Source organism: Mauremys reevesii, linkage group 1 (genome assembly GCF_016161935.1).
Source record: "Mauremys reevesii isolate NIE-2019 linkage group 1, ASM1616193v1, whole genome shotgun sequence".
NCBI classification, from domain to species: domain Eukaryota; kingdom Metazoa; phylum Chordata; order Testudines; family Geoemydidae; genus Mauremys; species Mauremys reevesii.
Genome location: NC_052623.1, coordinates 317400093 through 317419479, shown reverse-complemented (window position 1 = coordinate 317419479; position 19387 = coordinate 317400093). Strand labels below are relative to the sequence as shown.

Below are 19387 nucleotides of genomic sequence, written 5' to 3'. Positions count from 1 at the left end.
CTGAGCTTCCTGCAGCTAGAGGAGGTTCCCAGAGGCGAAGGTGGGTCCCATGCTATTGGGAGCACCCCCACTGGGGGCTCCTGGCTGCTAGTACCAGCCAGTGGAGGATTAATTCAGGGGCCCTTGCTAATGTGGGGGCCCCCAGAAAAATGGGTACCCCAATCTCCAGAAGAAGCCCAGGGGCAGAAGCCCAGATTCCGGTCACCCCGAGATGCAGCAGGAGCCACAGGGGCAGAAGCCCCAAGCTCCGGCTGCAGCCACAGGGGTTAGGGTAACCAGACAGCAAGTGTGAAAAATCAGGACAGGGGGTGGGAGGTAATAGGAGTCTATATAAGAAAAAGACCCCAAAATCAGGACTGTCCCCATAAAATCAGAACAGCTGGTCACCCTAACAGGGGTTGAAACCCGAAGCCTGGATGCCCCAAGTCCCAGCTGCGGGGCAGAAGCCCCGAGCCCGGGCACCCAGAGCCTCTCTGGAGCCACAGGGAGCGGAAGCCCCAAGCCTGGGGGCCCGGAGTCCTGACTGGAGCCAGGAGAGATGGAAGCCCTGAGCCCGACTCCAGGGCTGCTGCAGCGCAGAAGTGAGGGTGCCCCGCCCCCACTTCTGCGCGGCCTCTAGAGCGGGGTCTGAGCTCCCCAGCAAGCGCGGCCATGCAGGGGAAGCCCAGCCCGGCGGCCAGGAGCCCCGGCTGGGGGCTGCCAGCAGCGCGGGGAGATGGGCTTTGTCGCTATGCGGGAGGAGGGGCTGTCGGTGGGGGTGGGGCAGAGGCTGTCGGTGGGCGGGGAGGGCTGTCGGTGGGGTGGGGCAGAGGCTGTCGGTGTGCGGGGAGGGGCTGTCGGTGGGCGGGGGCAGGGGTGGGGCAGGGGCTGTCGGTGGTCGGGGAGGCTGTCGCTATGCGGGGGAGGGGCTGTCGGTGGGGTGGGGCAGAGGCTGTCGGTGTGTGGGGAGGGGAGGGGCTGTCGGTGTGCGGGGCAGAGGCTGTCGGTGGGGGTGGGGCAGAGGCGGTCGGTGTGTGGGAGGGGAGGGGCGGTCGGTGGGCGGGGTCAGAGGCTGTCGGTGGGGTGGGGCAGAAGCGGTCGGTGTGCTGGGAGGGGCAGAGGCTGTCGGTGGGGTGGGGCAGAAGCGGTCGGTGTGTGGGGAGGGGAGGGGCTGTCGGTGGGGTGGGGCAGAGGCTGTCGATGTGCGGGAGGGGCTGTCGGTGGGGTGGGGCAGAGGCAGTCGGTGTGTGGGGAGGGGAGGGGCTGTCGGTGGGGTGGGGCAGAGGCGGTCGGTGTGTGGGGAGGGGAGGGGCTGTCGGTGGGCGGGGGCAGAGGCTGTCGGTGGGGTGGGGCAGAAGCGGTCGGTGTGCTGGGGTGGGGCAGAGGCGGTCGGTGTGTGGGGAGGGGGAGGGGCTGTCGGTGGGGTGGGGCAGAAGCGGTCGGTGTGCTGGGGTGGGCAGAGGCGGTCGGGGAGGGGAGGGGCTGTCGGTGGGGGTGGGGCCGAGGCGGTCGGTGTGTGGGGAGGGGGGAGGGGCTGTCGGAGGGCGGGGTCAGAGGCTCTCGGTGGGGGTGGGGCAGTAGCGGTCGGTGTGCTGGGGAGGGGCAGAGGCTGTCGGTGTGCGGGGGGAGGGGCTGTCGGTGGGGGTGGGGCAGAGGCAGTCGGTGTGTGGGGAGGGAGGAGGGGCGGTCGGTGTGTGGGGAGGGGCCGGCGGAGCGGGCCCTGGCGCAGACTCTGGCCCGAGTCCGCCAGCACTAGGGGGCGGGCGAGCTCTCCCCGCCTGTGTCTGCAGCTGCGGGGCCGGCAGGGCTGCTCGGTTCCCTGCTTCCCTATCGCCCTTTGGGCTCTCGCCGAGCCGGGTCGAGTCCGCAGGCGCAGCCGCCGAGCGAGGAGGGCCGGGCAGGCAGCCGGAGCGGAGGCGCAGTGCAGGTAAGGGGCTCTCCGCGCCCGCACCCCGGCCTGGGCTCCCTCCCTCCCGCCAGCCAGCCAGCCGGCCGCGCACACCAGGCTCAGAGACGCGGCGCAACCCGCCCCCCTCTCCCGGCGTGTCCCCGCCAGCCTGTGCCCGGCCCCGTCCCCCCCTGCGCGCCCGGCAGCCTGTGCCCCTTGCTCCGTCCTTCGCTCGCCACCCAGCGTGTGTCCTTTGCGCTCCGGCGGCGGGCGCTGCTCCTCGCCTGCCCCATTGCCACGTTCCCACCTCCCGCTCGGCTTCCCTCGCTCGTCCGGGTGCCCTGCTCCGCTGCCTTCCGTCGCCTACAGACCGCACGTCTCCTTTCCCCTTCCCCACCCCCGGCCTGTGCCCCTTGTTCTTCCCCTTTGACTGTCTCCTCTGCCCGCAAAATAAACCACCCTTCCAGCCCGCAGCCCGGAACCCTCCATTTCGACCCTCTGAGCTTTGCTCTTCTTCCTTTCTCCACCGACTAGTTTCCTCCTTCGGCTCCTGCCGCAAAAATGCATGCTCCTAAAAGGGAAAAAATTGGGCTGTTCTATACCAGGTCTCTATATCGCCCCACCCCCACTCCCCAATGTGGGGGGGAAATACAAAAGGTAAAAAATGACTGTAAATTTAGGCTTGCACAGGACCAAAGGGATGGAAACGAGAGTTTGTGTGCTGGCTCTAGGCTATTGAATCAGAGGTGAAGTGTGTGAAAAGAGGTATTTCAGGTGTGGAGAGAGAGCTAGAGACTTCCCAACTTAGTGCTATGGATGCATTCCTCACGGAGAGGTGATAAAATGTGCAGATGTCTGAGAACTTTTGACTGGGTAAGCTTACAGTGCTTTAGGACTTAAGTATTAATAGCTGTAAACTGGTTTTCACTATTATTTGCAATCAGCTATTATTGGTACAAAACTAAAAAAAAAGTACAAGTAGCTCTTCAGTTTCAGTTTTGAATTGTGTAACTTTGCTTATCTCTTCACATCTTTATGCTGTTATTTGTAGAAATGCATTCCTAACATTTTATCCTTGATACATAATAAGTAAGCTTGATTTTGCTTCTCAGCTCAACTTTTCTCCTATGTTACTTTGTAGCCTGATGCCAGTTCTGATTCCATCAATCATCCAACAGTGAAAAGCTTTAGTTTCCCTAAAGACCTAGCCTACTTTTATCAGTATAACTATGTTAATTAGGGGGCTGACTTTTTTTTAAACCAGTATGGCTTTACTCTGGTAAAAGCCCTACTGTGGAGGCAGTTATACAAATATATCACACTAGTATAGTTATTTATTTTCTTGGATGGGAATAACAAAACCAGTGTAAAGTGTCATTATATTGATATAACTGTATTTATACTAAGGGGATTGTACTGTGTTAACTCTGTCAATTTTCTAATATAGCCATACCTCTTATGTTGTTGGAAAAGGAGGAAATATTGCTGTAAAGAAGAAAAAGTAATTTTTTAAAATAGCATTTTACTAAATGTTTTGTAACTGATCATGGAAATCATCAGTACAAAAGTTATCAGTAGTTAACCTGACATTCAACAAAACGCTAAAAATATTACTGTAGGGACCAATCCTGCATTGGCAGGGGAATGAGCAAAGGAACCAATTCTGTAGTTCAGTAGATCCTCATGGATCTTGCTGTGGGATCTGGGTCTAAATGACCTAATACATCACTTTGATCTCCAGTTTTTCTACTTCTGTGATTGTGAAGTAGAAAGGTAAATATAGATCATAAATCTATATCTTTGAGCATCTCACTATAGTAGTTACTAGATAGTATAAAGCCCTGTCTACCCTCCGTTCCATTTTTGCCTGAGCCACTAACTATTTATGGGATCTTGGTCTTTACCCCAATTTCCCCACATGTAAAATTGGTATGATGATACCTATCTAATTTTGTAAAAAGCCTTTGATAACTGATGAAAAGTATTATATAAATGTCAAGTTATTTAATAATAAAATAAAAATACATGAACCCATCTAAATGGCTCACACTAAAATTACTCTCTTGTCAAGGACTGAAAACACTGGATAACCAGATGATATTTTATATTAAGTTTTAGAGTTCAATTGTGCATTTGTGGTATGGAAATAATTCACTAAGGCCCTGATCTTGTGAACACTTGCGCATATGCTTAATTTTACTCACCGGAGTATTCTTATTGAAATCATGGGACTACTCACATGAGTAAAATTAAAGGACGTGCATAAGCATTTGTAGGATTGAGGCCTAAAGGATTAGGCATCTATACTGCGAATGCTTACTCACACTCTGTTGGTCCTTTTGATATCAATAGGATTACTATTGGAAGGAGAAGGGTTTTTTCAGGTTTGTAGTTACTTTTATTTTTGTAATCATTCTACTACTAAACACTAAAGCATTTAACCTAATCCCCATACAACCAATTGTTAATAGTACTTAGTAGCTGTAGCAGTACTGGTAGCCCTAATGGGCTGGAATCAGAGTGTAATCACTAGCTGATAGTTGATCATGGTCAAAGTTTCTAGCAATAAAGACTATATGGTCTCCATCCAGCCTCTTCCTTTCAGATTATAAATACCATAAATACACACCTACCGGTTGCTTTTAACATATCACAGAAATTAAGTAAGACTGAGATGGGCTGGCATTTCTCACTAGTCAAGAATATACCTGTGTGAGATACCTAAATGTCAAAGGCTCTAGTGGAGGCTTCAGTGAAGCAGAATTTGCTGTTAATTTCATGACAAATTTGTCTCCATGCGTAACTAAATGAATGGTGTTATGCTTGGAGGGCTAACTGCATCTCTGTCCTCTGTCTGAGTGTGCCTCTTAAAGTGTTAGACCTTGTATCTTTACCTCTACAGGGGTAGAATTCCGTATTTCTGCCACATTTAGACCAGGTGTGGTGGTACCCTGTATTACAAGTATGTTTTCTCAGCCAAGTCCGACTAGATTCAGCACCGGTGGTTCTTCTCTTTGGGAGTTTGTGACCAGACAGCTGACTTAAAACCAAAATATTGTTTAATCTTAATAATAGGAATAAAGCATTTGGACTTTTACAAATTATTTCTCTATCTTACTTAACGCCCTACCATTCTGTGATTGTGGGCCAGATTGGCCTAGCTTCTTTAGGCCTGGTCTACACTGGGGGAAATCAATCTAAGATACGCAACTTCAGCTACAAGAATAGCATAACTGAAGTCAACATATCTTAGATCAACTTAAAATCACTTACTTTGCGTCCTCACAGTGCGGGATTGACGGCTGCCACTTCCCCGTTGACTTTGCTTCCGCCTCTCGCCGAGCTGGAGTTCAGCAGTTGACGGGAGAGTGATTGGGGATCGATTTATTGCGTCTACACTACACATGATAAATCAATCCCTGATAGATCGATCACTATCCGCCGATCCGGCGGGTAGTGTAGACGTACCCTTAGACACCCCAGCAAGCCCTGGGTGTCAGCTTGAATAGCTCCCCAGCAACAACAGGAGTGGCCTCTGAATCACTTTAACCGTTGATAGTGCAGTTTATCTGCTGGCTCCCAGCATTGGGCGCATGTTGTAAAACAAGTTTTGTAAGGAGACTGAAGATAGCATATTCACAGCTAATAGCTTGGGTGTTTCTCTAAAGTCTAAACAACTTTGAATCGTCCGTGGAGAGGAGCAGATTGGGTGGCTTAATCTCAAGCCATTGTTTCCCTTCCTGCTTATTTTTCCAACAACCCTGTTGATTTACCCATACAGTAAAGACCCTAATAACCAGGTAACCATATGGTATTCATAGATGATTACAGAGCAGCTCCACATCCGGCACAGGTAGGACAGGACACATAGGAGAGAACTTGATTTAGATGCATAAATGGCAATATTTTAAGATGAGAAGGATACTACAGAAAGTTTAGGAGTTTAGTGATAGATATTTGTAAAATATTTTCTGAAATTTGTGTGTAGCAATCGTTCTGAATACTTATTTTCTGTTTTGTATACAGTAACAGGGCATAATACAGCGATACTATGTATGTATTTGTTTTTTTGTATGATTATAATCTAGTGTATGCATGTTCCAGTCACACTTTTTACCAGTGGGAATAGTGTGTTGGCAAGTAACTGCTTTCTGATTTTAATTAACGCATTTATTTTGTTCTTAGTTACTATGGAATGATTGACTAAACCTTGCTATAATTTGTTATGTATACTTCAGAATACATTAAGACACCAAGGTGGTGATGCGCTTTTTTTTTGTGAGCTATCAAACAGGTGGTAATTGCAGCTACACTTGAACTTCTAAATATATTTCTCATAGCATTAAAAATAAATAAAATCCACCCCACCCTTAATCTCAAGATTCCTGGTACCCGGATTAGCTAAATCTGCCTGCAGACGCCCACTCTGCAGAGCTGCACTTGACTCGTACCCTTGTAGCCACATCCACACTGGCACTGCAGGTAACTCGGGTTCAGTGCTAAGATTTCTGGGGGTGAATTCCAGAGTCTTTAGTACCTGACTAACTTGAGTCCCTCTAAGAATTGTTTCATGTGTGTTGTGGAAGAAATTGTCTGTCCTTCCTGAGCACCTGTGCTGTGCAGAAGTTTTCTTAAATCTCCAGCACTTTAAACTGGGGGACTTCCAGCTGTGCATACTTGTCACTTCTGTGCTAAGGCAGGGGTCTCAAACTCAAATGACCACGAGGGCCACATGAGGACTAGTACATTGGCCCGAGGGCCATGTTTACTCCCCCCACTGCCATCGGCCCCGCCCCCACTCCACCCCTTCCATGAGGCCCCGTACCTGCCCCGCCTCCTCCCACCCCTTCCCTACCCAAGGGGGTGCAGGAGGGGTGTGGATGTGGCGGGGGCTCAGGGCAGGGAGTTGGGGTGTGGGGTGCAGGAGGGATGCGGGGTGTGGCGGGGGTCAGGGCAGGGGGTTGGGGTGCAGCAGGGGGCTCGGCAGGGGGTCAGGTTGCAGTAGGGGGTTCAGGGCAGGGGCTCAGGGTGCAGCAGGGGACTCAGGGCAGAGGGTTGGGGTGCAGGAGAGGTGCAGCGGGGGCTCAGGGCAGTGGGTTGGGGTGCAGCAGGGGTGCAGGATGTGTCAGGGGGCTCAGGGCAGGGGGCTCAGCTGCAGGAGGGTTTGGGGGGTGGGCTCCGCGCTGCTCCAGGAAGCTGACGGAACCTGGGGAAGGAGGGGTGCAGGGTGTGTGTGGCTGTTGTTTCAGGCACCGCCCCGAGCAGCTCCTATTGGCTGTGGTTCCCCATTTCCGGCCAATGGAAGCTGCTGGGGTGGTGCCTGAAGCAAAAGCCACACACATCCCCCGCACCCCTCCTTCTGCAGGTTCCATCAGCTTCCCAGAGCGGCGCGGAGGAAGGGCAGGCAGGCAGCCTGCCCTGCCCCCGGTGTGCATCTGGCCGGAGCAGCTCTAGGTAAACACGGGGGAGTACTGGATCTAGCACCAGTGGATTAACTGTTCCTGCTTTTGGCTGTGCTGTTGTTGGAGCAGGATGTGGATTGAAGGTATGGGGCCTGGTTGAGGTCATTTCAGCAGTGGCTGGAGGCAGGTGGCAGCAGCAGGTCTTTAGGCAATCATGCTGTCTGGATGTTATGGCAGAGTGGAGACAGCTGCTGCATGCTGTAATTGCTGCAGATTCCCCCTGTGAAGACCAATACATCTGGTGCAGGACCACAAGCACAGAGTGGAACTACATTGTCATGCAGACCTGGGATGCGCCAGAAGTTCTGTGTGAGGATAGCCACTTTCGTGGATATCTGCTAGGGCTTGGCCCAATCCTCCAGCACCAGAATATCCAAAACAAGGGTGGCTGGTACCAATCCAGAAGTGGGGTGTTAGCACAATCTGTAAGTTGGCCATCCCTAGCTGCTACAGATCCATAGCTAACCAGTTTGGTGTTGGCAAGTTGACAGTTAGTGGTGTGGTGGTGATTTGTGAGGCAGTTATTGCTGTTGATTACAGATGGGTGATGGACATAGCTATTGTGCCTGAAGTAATAGCTGGCTTTGAGAGAATGGGGTTCCTGAACAGTGCTGGGATCATTGATGATGCATGTGTGCCCATGGTTTGCTCATCACAAGGAGCACATAAATATGTCAACTGTAAAGAATATTACTTGATTGTTATTCAGGTATCGACCAACCATAAAGGCAAGTTTATTAACACCAGTGTGAGATGCAAGGGTGCTAAGGTGATTTGGCATTTACTTGTTAGGAGGGAATAGGGTCCTTTTGTGTTCAAATAACATGGTTATGAATGGGGTGTCTGTACCCACTGTTGTTTTTACTCTCTGTTGGCACAGCTCATGAAACTGTACCATGATATAAGAGCACCTGGAAGAGAGAGGTTTAGTTGCACACAGAGTAGCAAGATGGTGACAGAATGTGCAGTTGGCCAACTGAAGGCAGGATAACACTCACCTGCATACCCATTTGAATGCCAGTATTTCTAATGCCATGTGTATTGCTATGGTGTGCTGTGCCCTACACATCAGCTGGAAGGAAATGGGCAAGAGCTTTCACCAGGAGTGCTCTCAAGACACTACTGATTTGCAGGCCTGGTACAGACAAAGAGCCCCTGTCATCACTGGAACTAGGTCCTGGTGAGTAAAGGAAACAAGGGATGCCTTGTGCACCCACATCCTTGTGTCACATGATGACATGCTGAGGAAATGCGATGCTGTCTAGTGCTTTAGTATATGTATCAATTTATTTGCTATTGCTTTCATGTGATAGGAGTTTTTGACTTTATTAAAAGCTTTGAATACAACTTCCTTCCTCTTTTTTTCCCCAAGCCCTCTGTGCCAGTGTAGTGTATAAAAAAAAATACTTGATTAGTAAAAAAGTATTAAAATAAGTGACTTGAGCATGACTACTATCCTCAGGGCAACCTGTTAGGAACCATGGTACAAACCGCAAACTGGCCATGAACTCTGTGTCCGTTCCAGTGTTAGATTTCACCAGCCAATTATCACACACAAACTCCTTAGGCACTCTAACAGCCTAAACATGTTCACTTGGGTACACCTATCTGTCTTGCCATCCAGGTGAGCATACCTTTGTGATATCATTCATCATTCATTCAAACAACAGATCTCCATAGTCTTCTATCCTGGGCCATTCGCCTAGCTGGTTCCAGGTATAGCCCATTTTTTCCACTGCAGTGCCTGTCTGGTGATGTTGGTTGGCTGGCTGCAAGAAAACCCTCCTCCTTTACCCTGACTTGGGACAGGCAGATGGCCCCAAAGGACCTCTCTGGTGGAGTTTACCTTTGTGATAGATGGTCCCTTATAACAAGAATTTCAGCAATATTCAGGTTACTCCCAGTCCCAAGGGACCAGTCATTTACCCCAGATCAACTGACAATGCTTCTATCCAATCTTATAATAAATTATATAAAGATTTATTAAAATAGGAAAGAAACCAGCAAGTTATTTACAAGGTTAATCACACACACATGAGTTACAATCTGAAGTTTCAAAAGTTAATGGAAGCTTCTATAATAAGCCAGCTCTCTCTGTCCTTAAGGGCTAACCCATGCTAAGCAGTTAAGGATCTCTTGCTTATACCTAGAAAACATTGCCCTCCAGAGTCCAAGCAGCATAGGGATACACTTACTTCTTGTTAAGGGTTTTTATTCCCACTCCTCCCTTGTGCTCTGAGCTGAAAACTCAGCTGATGGGAGGAATCCACTTGCATGGCTAATCTTCAGCGGGGTGGAGGGACAGAATAACCAATGCCTTTTGTCCTCGTTAACATCCCACAATAGTATGTCTGGGGTTGATGGACCTTTCCTGTTGACAGGATCTAACACCTGTTGGAGATCAGTACTTCACACTAGTTAATGTCTGTCTCCTGTCTGGTGATTTACAGAGTCACAAAGGCTTACAATACTACTGCTCAGATATTACCTTACAATATGGGATACAGATGTAATAACTGAGATTAATGCATGCAGCAACTCACAAGCATTCAATAAAGCCTAAACACATTCTTATAATTCTGCTACTTATTTTAACAGTACTAACACTCAAGTGAAGCAGACAGATTCCAGCTATGTGTATATCAGTTTTATTTGAGACCTGTGGACTTTGGCATGAGTTGGACCCTGATCTGCTAGTGTCACAATATCAACTACTGTAATAAGAGCCATCCCAGCTGCCAATAGGTGTGCAAACAGAAACAAAACTAGAAAGTGCTGTGTGTTTCCCCTCTTTCCTCCCTCCCCTCCCAAAACCTGGACAGCGTGCTGTGAATGAAGAGCACCAGGAAGCAGGATAGATAAAAAAATCCAACCCCCCCTACCAAATTTTATGTAAATCAGATTATTTTATCATTTAAAATATCATTTTAAAAATAGTCCTGTTTAAAAGGAAATTTGAACTGAATACAAAAATATGTTGAAGCCTACACTTTTATAATTTAGTTGTGTGTGTGGTATATGTATTTGTATATACTGGAAATCAGTGTGTTCAATCTGTGTGTATGTAGGGAGGGGTGTTGTCAGTTGTCTCGAATGTGTGTTCTTTCCATGGTCTGTCCCAGCTCTGCTCAGGTAGCTGACCCAGCAGACCTCGAGAGTACTACCCAAAAAGATCAGACTCGGTTCAGTGGCAAAGGCACGTAGCCAGATTTATTGTCAATGAAGCACAGTACTAGCCACCCCATGGATTCTACAGATACACTAGCACAAGTATATCCGCTACAATGGAGCAGCTCAGACAGCAGTGGAACTTTCTGCTGTTCCCTAGGCCGGACAGAGGGTTAGGGCAAGTTACCCTGACATTTATAGACTGAGACAACCAACTGGGGTACACAACTTACATACAACTTTACGTATTTCATGACATCTGTTTGTTACTTCCCCTTGTTCCTGATATCTTGGACAAAACATCCCTGTTTATTATTTTGTCAACCATCTATCTCCTACTAGATTAGGATGTATCTGTACTAGCTGGAATATATTTGTGTAAATATTTAGTGCCTAGTGCACTAGTAACAACTTTACCAAGTTTATGTACTGGATAGTGAACTTGGAAGCATCTGCTTTAATGCACGGCCTGACTTTGGTTCATAGCCTCTTGTTCAGGCCTCAGATTTTGCACCAGGTCCAGTGTTCCAGGCTCTTTCTCTCTACTACTGGGGGCGGGAGAGGGAGAGGGGTTAGCTACTGAATTCCGTCTAAAGATTGAGAATCAAACATAAAAATCTAATAAATCACCACAAGCACTAGAACCCGGTGACAGTCAAGAGAGAGAGAGAAGCAACTTTTCTCCCTTTCTCCTACTGCTGTTACTCCATCCTTGTCTCTACTGCTATTCTTCTCCACTTATAGAGTTAGTTTCCTAGACCTGAAGAAGAGCTCTATGTATGCTCAAATGCTTGTCTCTCTCCCCAACAGAAGTTACTCCAATAAAATATAATGTACCATGCTCTGTTCTTGTGGAAGGCACTCCTTAAACTCTGGAACTGAAAGGCACAACAATTTGAAGTGGCTCCTTACTCTGGAATAGAATGCAGTGCAGATAGGACAGTGGAGTGGGAGGAAACAGCAACCAGTAACCCCACCCCGCAAATGTAGTTTCTTGTAACAGCTGCAACCCCTCAATCCTTTGTAACCATGTTCCTTGTTCATGGAAAGTCTGCTGTAACTAATAAAGTTCCAAAGAGTCCTGTGGCACCTTATAGACTTTACTAATCACAAATCTGCTACTGGCAAAATCTGCTAGCGCTCTGCAGGTCCCCCAGCAGTGCAGGGCCGTGTGGTGTGTGGCCCACAGCTACCAGCCCACAGCTACAGTGTGGCACATTTTTTTTGGCATTTTAGCATTTGCAGGGTTGATGGTGATGAATTAGCAGCAGCCCAGCAGCATTCAGCAGGCAGGTGAGTTTGGGTGGGGAGGGGGTGACAGGGACGGGAGAGAGAGAGAGAGAGGATTTTGGAACCGAACTGCAAAAAAAAAAAAAAAACCCCCCCCTGTTAACTGCAACTAAAAACAAACACAATCAACATACTCCCCCCCCCCCCCCCCCCCCTCTCTCTTTCTCAAGCAGCAAAACCCTATACCCTGGAGGCCAATAATAATAGTGGTGAATGTCCATCCACACACTTGAGCTGCAGCGCTGCCAGCGCTGCAACCCTACCCCCCCAAGCAGACCTGGGGGTGCCAGCGCGCGCAGCCCAGGGAGGCAGCAGCGTTTGTGCCCCTGCAGTGTGGACAGGTGTAATAATTGCAGCGCTGGAAAGTCTCTACCAAGTGTAGCCAAGCCCTAACAGATGTATTGGAGCATAAGCTTTCGTGGGTGAATACCCACTTCGTCAGACGCATGTAGTGGAAATTTCCAGAGGCAGGTATAAATATGCAGGCAAGATCCAGTCTAGAGATAACGAGGTTAGTTCAGTCAGGGAGGATGAGGCCATCTTCTAGCAGTTGAGGTGTGAACACCAAGGGAGGAGAAACTGCTTTTGTACTTGGCTAGTCATTCACAGTCTTTGTTTAATCCTGAGCTGATGGAGTCAAATTTGCAAATGAACTGAAGCTCAGCAGTTTCTCTTTGAAGTCTGGTCCTGAAGTTTTTTTGCTGCAGGATGGCTACCTTTAAATCTGCTATTGTGTGTCCAGGGAGGTTGAAGTGTTCTCTTACAGGTTTTTGTATATTGCCATTCCGAATATCTGACTTGTGTCCATTTATCCTTTTACGTAGGAATTGTCCAGTTTGGCTGATGTACATAGCAGAGGGGCATTGCTGGCATATGATGGCATATATTACATTGGTGGACATGCAGGTGAATGAACCGGTGATGGTGTGGCTGATTTGGTTAGATCCTGTGATGGTGTCACTGGTGTAAATATGTGGGCAGAGTTGGCATCGAGGTTTGTTGCATGGATTGGTTCCTGAGTTAGAGTTACTATGGTGTGGTGTGTGGTTGCTGGTGAGACTATGCTTAAGGTTGGCGGGTTTTCTGTGGACGAGGACTGGCCTGCCTCCCAAGGCCTGTGAAAGCGAGGGATCATTGTTCAGGATGGGTTGTAGATCACTGATGATGCATTGGAGAGGTTTTAGCTGAGGACTGTAGGTGATGGCCAGTGGAGTTCTGTTGGTTTCTTTCTTTGACTTGTCTTGCAGCAGGAGGCTTCTGGGTACACGTCTGGTTCTGTTGATTTGTTTCCTTATTTCCTCGTGCGGGTATCATAGTTTTGAGAATCCTTGGTGAAGATCTTGTAGGTGTTGGTCTCTGTCTGAGTGGTTGGAGCAAATGCGGTTGTACCTCAGCGCTTGGCTGTAGACGATGGATCGTGTGGTGTGTCCGGGATGGAAGCTGGAGGTATGAAGGTAAGCATAGCGGTTGGTGGGTTTTCGGTATAGGGTGATGGTAATGTGACCATCATTTATTTGTACTGTGGTGTCTAAGAAGTGGACCTCCCATGTAGATTGGTCCAGGCTGAGGTTGATGGTGCGGTGAAAGCTGTTGAAATCGTGGTGGAATTCTTCCAGAGTCTCCTTCCCATGGGTCCAGATGATGAAGATGTCATCAATGTAGCGTAGGTAGAGAAGGGGCATGAGTGGACGAGAGCTGAGGAAGCGTTGTTCCAGGTCAGCCATAAAAATGTTGGCATATTGTGGGGCCATGCTGGTGCCCATAGCGGTGCCACTGTTCTGGAGGTATATATTACCAAATTTGAAATAGTTGTGCATGAGGATAAAGTCACAGAACTCAGCAACCAGTTGTGCTGTGGCATCATCAGGTATACTGTTCCTGGCAGCTTGTATTCCATCTGTGTGGATCCATGGTGGCTAGGATGGTGTTTTCTGAAAGATCACCAATGCATTGTAGTTTTCTCAGGAAATCAGTGGTGTCACGGAGATAGCTGGGAGTGTTTCAGTGAGAGTGTTAATTCCAGAGATGATGAGGCATCCAGGATTTCCAGGTTTGTGGATCTTGGGTAGTAGATAGAATAACCCCGGTCGGGGCTTTAAGGGTATGTTGATTTGTTCCTGTGTTAGTGTAGGGAATGTCCTGAGTAGATGATGCAGTTTCTTAGTATATTCCTCAGTAGGATCTGAGGAAAGTGGCCTGTAGAATTTGGTATTGGAGAGTTGTCTGGCAGCCTCCTTTTGGTAGTCAGACCTGTTCATGATGACAACAGCACCTCCTTTATCAGCCTCTTTGATTATAATGTCAGGGTGGTTTCTGAGGCTCTGGATGGCATTGCGTTCTGCACAACTTAGGTTATATAAGGCAAGTGATGTTGTTTTTCCAGAATTTCTGTCCGTGCACGTCAGTGGAAGCATTCTGTGTATAGGTCCACACTGTCATTTTGACCCTCAGGAGCAGTCCATGTGGAGTTGTTGTTCTTGTGCTGGGGGGGGATATCTGTGTTCAGTTAACTGTCTATCTCCTGCTTTCTTTTTAGGGTTGCCAGGTATCTGGATTTCGACAGGAAAGTCTGGTTTTAAGAGGACCTGTATAGTCTCCAATCAGAAATATTCACTGGACACCAAAAGTCCGGTTACCGCAGTTCTGTTGTCCTCCCCATCCCCTAGCCAGCCCAAGGTCTCTTTAGCTCTTGAGCGTTGGCTTAGGAAATTCCAGTAGTGGTAAAAAATGATGAGGACAGTCATATAGAGCAATCTAGATCGCTTGATAAGCTGGGCCCATTCAAACAAAAATGTTGTAATATGACCAAATATAAGGTCATATAAAGAATGCATGTTATACCTACTGTATATGGGTCAGTATCCTGGAAAGCAGTGACTCTGAAAAGGATTTATGGGTCATAGTGAACAAGCAACTTAACAAGAGCTTTCAATGTGGTGCTATGGTAAAAAGGGACTGTTCTAAAACTTGGATGTAACTATAAACAGTGGAGTTGCATCATACGCGCATTTAACTTGCACAAATTCAACTATGCACAGTCTGGGGTTCTGTCCACTGGTTCCTGCCAGCTGGGGGACACAGCTCTGCTCAGTCCGCTGCCGGCCCGGGGTTCCGTCCATTGGGCTGAGTGGGGCTGGCGGCCGGGACCCTGTCTTGCAAGGGGCCAGCGGCCAGAACCCCAGACCGGCGGCGGGCTAAGCAGCTCAGCCAGCTGATGGTCTGGAGTTCCGTCCACCAGCTCCTTGCAAGCTGGGGTCCCGGCCACCAGCCCCGCTCAGCTGGATGGACGGAACCCCGGGCCGGCACCAGACTGAGCGGGACTGCAGCCCCCAGCTGGCAGGAGCCAGTGGACAGAACTCCAGACCCATCAGCTGGCTGAGCCACTCAGCCCGCTGTCGGTCTGGGGTTCCAGCTGCTGGCCCCTTGCAAGCCGGGGTCCTGGCCACCGGCGCTGCTCAGCCCGATGGACGGAACCCCAGGCCGGCAGTGGGCTGAGCGGGGCCATGTCCCGGTCTGGCAGGAGCCGACGGACAGAACCCCAAACCGGCAGCGGGCTGAGCCAGTCTGGGGTTCCAGACGCCGGCCCAGCTCAGCCTGCTGCTGGTCTGGGGTTTTGACTATATGCGATTTTTCGCCTTACGCACTGACTTTAGAGCCTAACCCCTGCATAAGATGCAACAGTTCTGTAGCAGTAGGGAGGTGATTTTACCTCTGTATATGGCATTGATGAGATTGATACTAGAATACTGTGTACAATTCTGGTGTCAACATTTTTGTTGAATGTTAAAAAAAAAATTGGAGAGGTGTGCAGAAAAGAAAAATGTTTTGAGGGCTGGAAAAAATGCATTGCACTGAGAGACTTAAATTCAGTTCACAGAACACTTGAGAGATGACTTGATTGTGACGTTTAAGTATGTTCTTGAGCAGAAAATACCAGGTACTAAAGGGCTCTATATTCTTGTGAAGAAAGACATAACGCAGACCAATGGCTGGAAATGAAAGCCAGACAAATTCTAACTAAAAATAGGGCACACATTTCTAACAGTGAGGGTTCCTGCCTCACCATTGGAACAAGCTAGCAGGGGAGGTAGACATTGCTTGATCTGGATACCTTTCTGGCAGATATGCTTTAGCCAGATAAAAAATATGCTTTAGTCAAATACAAGTAATTGGGCTTGATGCAGGGGTAACTGGGTGAAATTGTATGAGCTGTGACTTGATGATCTAATAGTCCCTTCTGGCCTTAAAAAATCTATGAGATGAATACATTTGGGAACAAAGATGAACTGAAGAGAGAGGATCTAAGACAGAAGTCAAAGGGGGAGCAAGTTCAACGCTCTGGATAGGGCCCACTACGTTTGTTGATCTGCAATATATAATGGTGCAATCATAAAACAAAACAAAAGGCTCAACAATATCTCAGATGCAGACAGGTGTTAATAAAAAATAGAATTCTTCCAAACTAAAATCAGTCTGCTACTATGTAAGTAGCTAATACAAAGAATGTGTGGTCTATGCAATCAGTAACCATTGCTCAGACCAGTGAGCAGATGTGCTGCTGTAAAACGTTCGTGTAAGTAGTAAGCTTGTGTGGCTCGTGTTTTTAGTGCTTTGAAATTGCATTTGTTAGGCAATTAGTCTGTCAAATGGGCGTGGGGGGGGGATGTATACTGCAAGCTGTTTGTACATCCTGCCAGCATGAAAACTATTCAGGGTGCAGAATTTTGTTTGGTTCCATTCTACTATGATGCCTCCTCTGAGAAGATAGAAGGATGTGAACGTTATACTAAAATAACCCTTTAAACCAACTTTTAAATGCCAAAAACTCAGCTTGCGCTAACATAAAATTGCTCCCTATTTTTAACAGTTTGTCTAACTTAGAGCTGAACTGTAAACTGAACTGTATGACTGTAGGATTGGCAGAATATAGCAGAATCCGAGAGTTAAGAACTAACTGGTCAACCACACACCTCATTTGGAACCAGAAGTATGCAATCATGCAGCAGCAGTAGCAGACAAAAAAAACCAACAGCTCAAAACAAATTCAGTACAGTACTGTGTTAAACATAAACTACTTTAACCCCCCCCCCCTTTTTTTAAAGAAATTGTTGACAAGGCAAAGAAACTGTTCTCTGTTTGTTTCATTTAAATTAAGCTGGTTAAAAGCAGCATTTTTCTTCTGCGTAGTAAAGTTTCAAAGCTGTATTAAGTCAGTGTTCAGTTTAAACTTCTGAAAGAACAACCATGACGTTTTGTTCTGAGTTAGGAACATTTCAGAGTTACGAACAACCTCCATTCCTGAGGTGTTTGTAACGCTGAGGTTCTGCTGTATTGAGGGTGAGGGATTCTGCATTTAGATGCATACTGAGGTAAAGTGTGTGTGGGGAGGGGTGGAGGGGGATGTGTGTGTGGGGGGATTTTCAGGAGGATTCTCAGTTGCCTGCACCCATAGTGATCCTACAGTATCACTGTGCTTGCTCATGGCCAGTTGCTTGTCATCCTCTGGACATTTTTTATAGCTTGTGATGCATCTGCTAGGAAAGTTTCACTCTTAATGTAAGCAGTGAACATTTAGCACCAAATTCCTCTCTACTGTTGAAAGTGCCTGCTGATATTTTAAGGTCTTTCTTTTTGTGGAGGGAAGGAGGGTTTCTCAAATCTTTCCATTTTTCTCTCTCATTTACTGTCCTCCTCACTACTAACCCTTACTCCCATAAAACTTTAAGCAGTATATCATAGGCCTTGGCTACACTGACGCTTTACAGCGCTGCAAGTTTCTCGCTCAGGGGTGTGAAAAAAACACCCCCCTGAGCGCTGCAAGATACAGCGCTGTAAAGCGCCAGTGTAAACAGTGCCCCAGTGCTGGGAGCGCGGCTCCCAGTGCTGCAAGCTAATCCCCTCAGGGAGGTGGAGTACCTGCAGCGCTGCGAGAGCTCTCTCCCAGCGCTGGCGCTGCAACCACACTCGCACTTCAAAGCGCTGCCGCCGCTTTGAAGTTTCGAGTGTAGCCAAGCCCATAGTCACTCTATCTGTGGCAGAGAGAGGCTGGACATGGGTCTCTGAACTCAACAGTGCTACTTTGAACACAAGCCAAAAGAAGTAGCTTGAATAATGGAAAGTTCTCCCTCTCCCAAGAGTTGAACATCAGGCTTATGTAGGGTTGAGAGAGTTTTCTGAAGGATGTAAAGCAAAGAGTAACAGACAGGTGCTAGAGACGAATAACAGGATTTGAATAATAATAACAGGACTTGCATCCAATGAAGTGGGTATTCACCCACGAAAGCTCATGCTCCAAAACGTCTGTTAGTCTATAAGGTGCCACAGGATTCTTTGCTGCTTTTAACAGGATTTTGTCACTGTCGTAGCATTCAAGAGCACAGAGTCTCAGGGACGTTGTGGTACTGTTGTATACAGCTGTTTCACAAAGCCTTGTATGAGGCATCAACCATTCATTTACACAATCTTTTCCATATACTCAGGCTCCCTCCCCATTTGGGGTGAATCTGCCAGAATCACCCCCCAACTAAAACAGGTTTGTCATCCTGCACAATACTGCTTTTTTCACTAGCATTTACATTTAGCAAAAGGGAACTTGAGCAGATTTCCTTTTACCTAAAGGAGATATTGGTTACAGGCTACATTATTGGTCTGAGTATCTTGTGCATTTTAAGGTAACCTCTAGAGCTCTGCTCAGGCCTGATTGCTGGGCCTGATTTTTTTAACCCAGACCCAAACTGACCCAAGCCCGAGAGGGTCGAGTCATTTTCCGACTACAGATGTCAGGTTTGGGTCAGGTTGGAAAACAACTGATCCCCTTGGGCTTGGTTTGGCTCTTCTCCTTCCTGTGAGGTTGGTATGGCCGAAGTTGCATGCACTGCTCTTGCTGTGGAGTGTGCGCGCTGCGGGATGAGGCTCTGTGATTTCTTGGTGCACGAGCTCCGCAGCAAACATAGCACAGTGTGGTGTCGGTGTCTGGCAGGAGCAGGTCAAGCAGCGCAATCACCATAGGCCAGGGGAGGAGAGTCGACCTGTGCCTTCGGGAGTCGATTGTTTTCCAAACCAACACGAACGTGACACTTGTATAGTAACTTGAATCTGAGGGGGGTTTTATGCGTTATTAAATGGTAAGAAATGAGCAAATGAAATAGTAAATAGCTCAATAGCCTAATCTTTTCCTGCTAAGTTTCCAGGCAGAATCTAATTTCAGCTCAGTGAAAAATGTGAAAATGCTTTCACACCAAAGGTATGGAAGTAGGTAATACTGTGGTTCTTAAGAGCCTCTGAGGCCCTATCAGTAAGTATTAGAGAATGCTGTCTCCTTTGTTCCAGTGTTCACCCAAATGCTTCCTAAATTACTTACCCAGTGTCACAAAAGCCAACACGTTAACACTTTGACTAAACCTAGTCACCTCTGGCCTTATTTTTTTCAGTGGATCAGAGTCCTGAACCTCTCATTGGGTTCTGAGCAGGTGCTCAGAATCTCTAGGCATCTTAGGCTATGGCTACACTTGCACTTCAAAGCGCTGCCGCGGCAGTGCTTTGAAGCGCTAAGTGTAGTCAAAGCGCCAGCGCTGGGAGAGAGCTCTCCCAGCGCTGTCCG

At 48.0% G+C, this 19387-nt stretch overlaps 1 protein-coding gene across 1 annotated transcript in view; it reads left to right on the top strand.

The window, feature by feature from the left end:
* The first annotated feature begins 1723 nt into the window (after positions 1-1723).
* The window catches only part of FAM3C (FAM3 metabolism regulating signaling molecule C), a 52612-nt gene continuing 34948 nt past the window's right edge, over positions 1724-19387 (top strand). The window contains exon 1 of the mRNA XM_039519710.1: positions 1724-1906. The gene's annotated coding sequence lies outside the window, so the exon portion shown is untranslated. The remainder of the gene's footprint in view (positions 1907-19387) is intronic.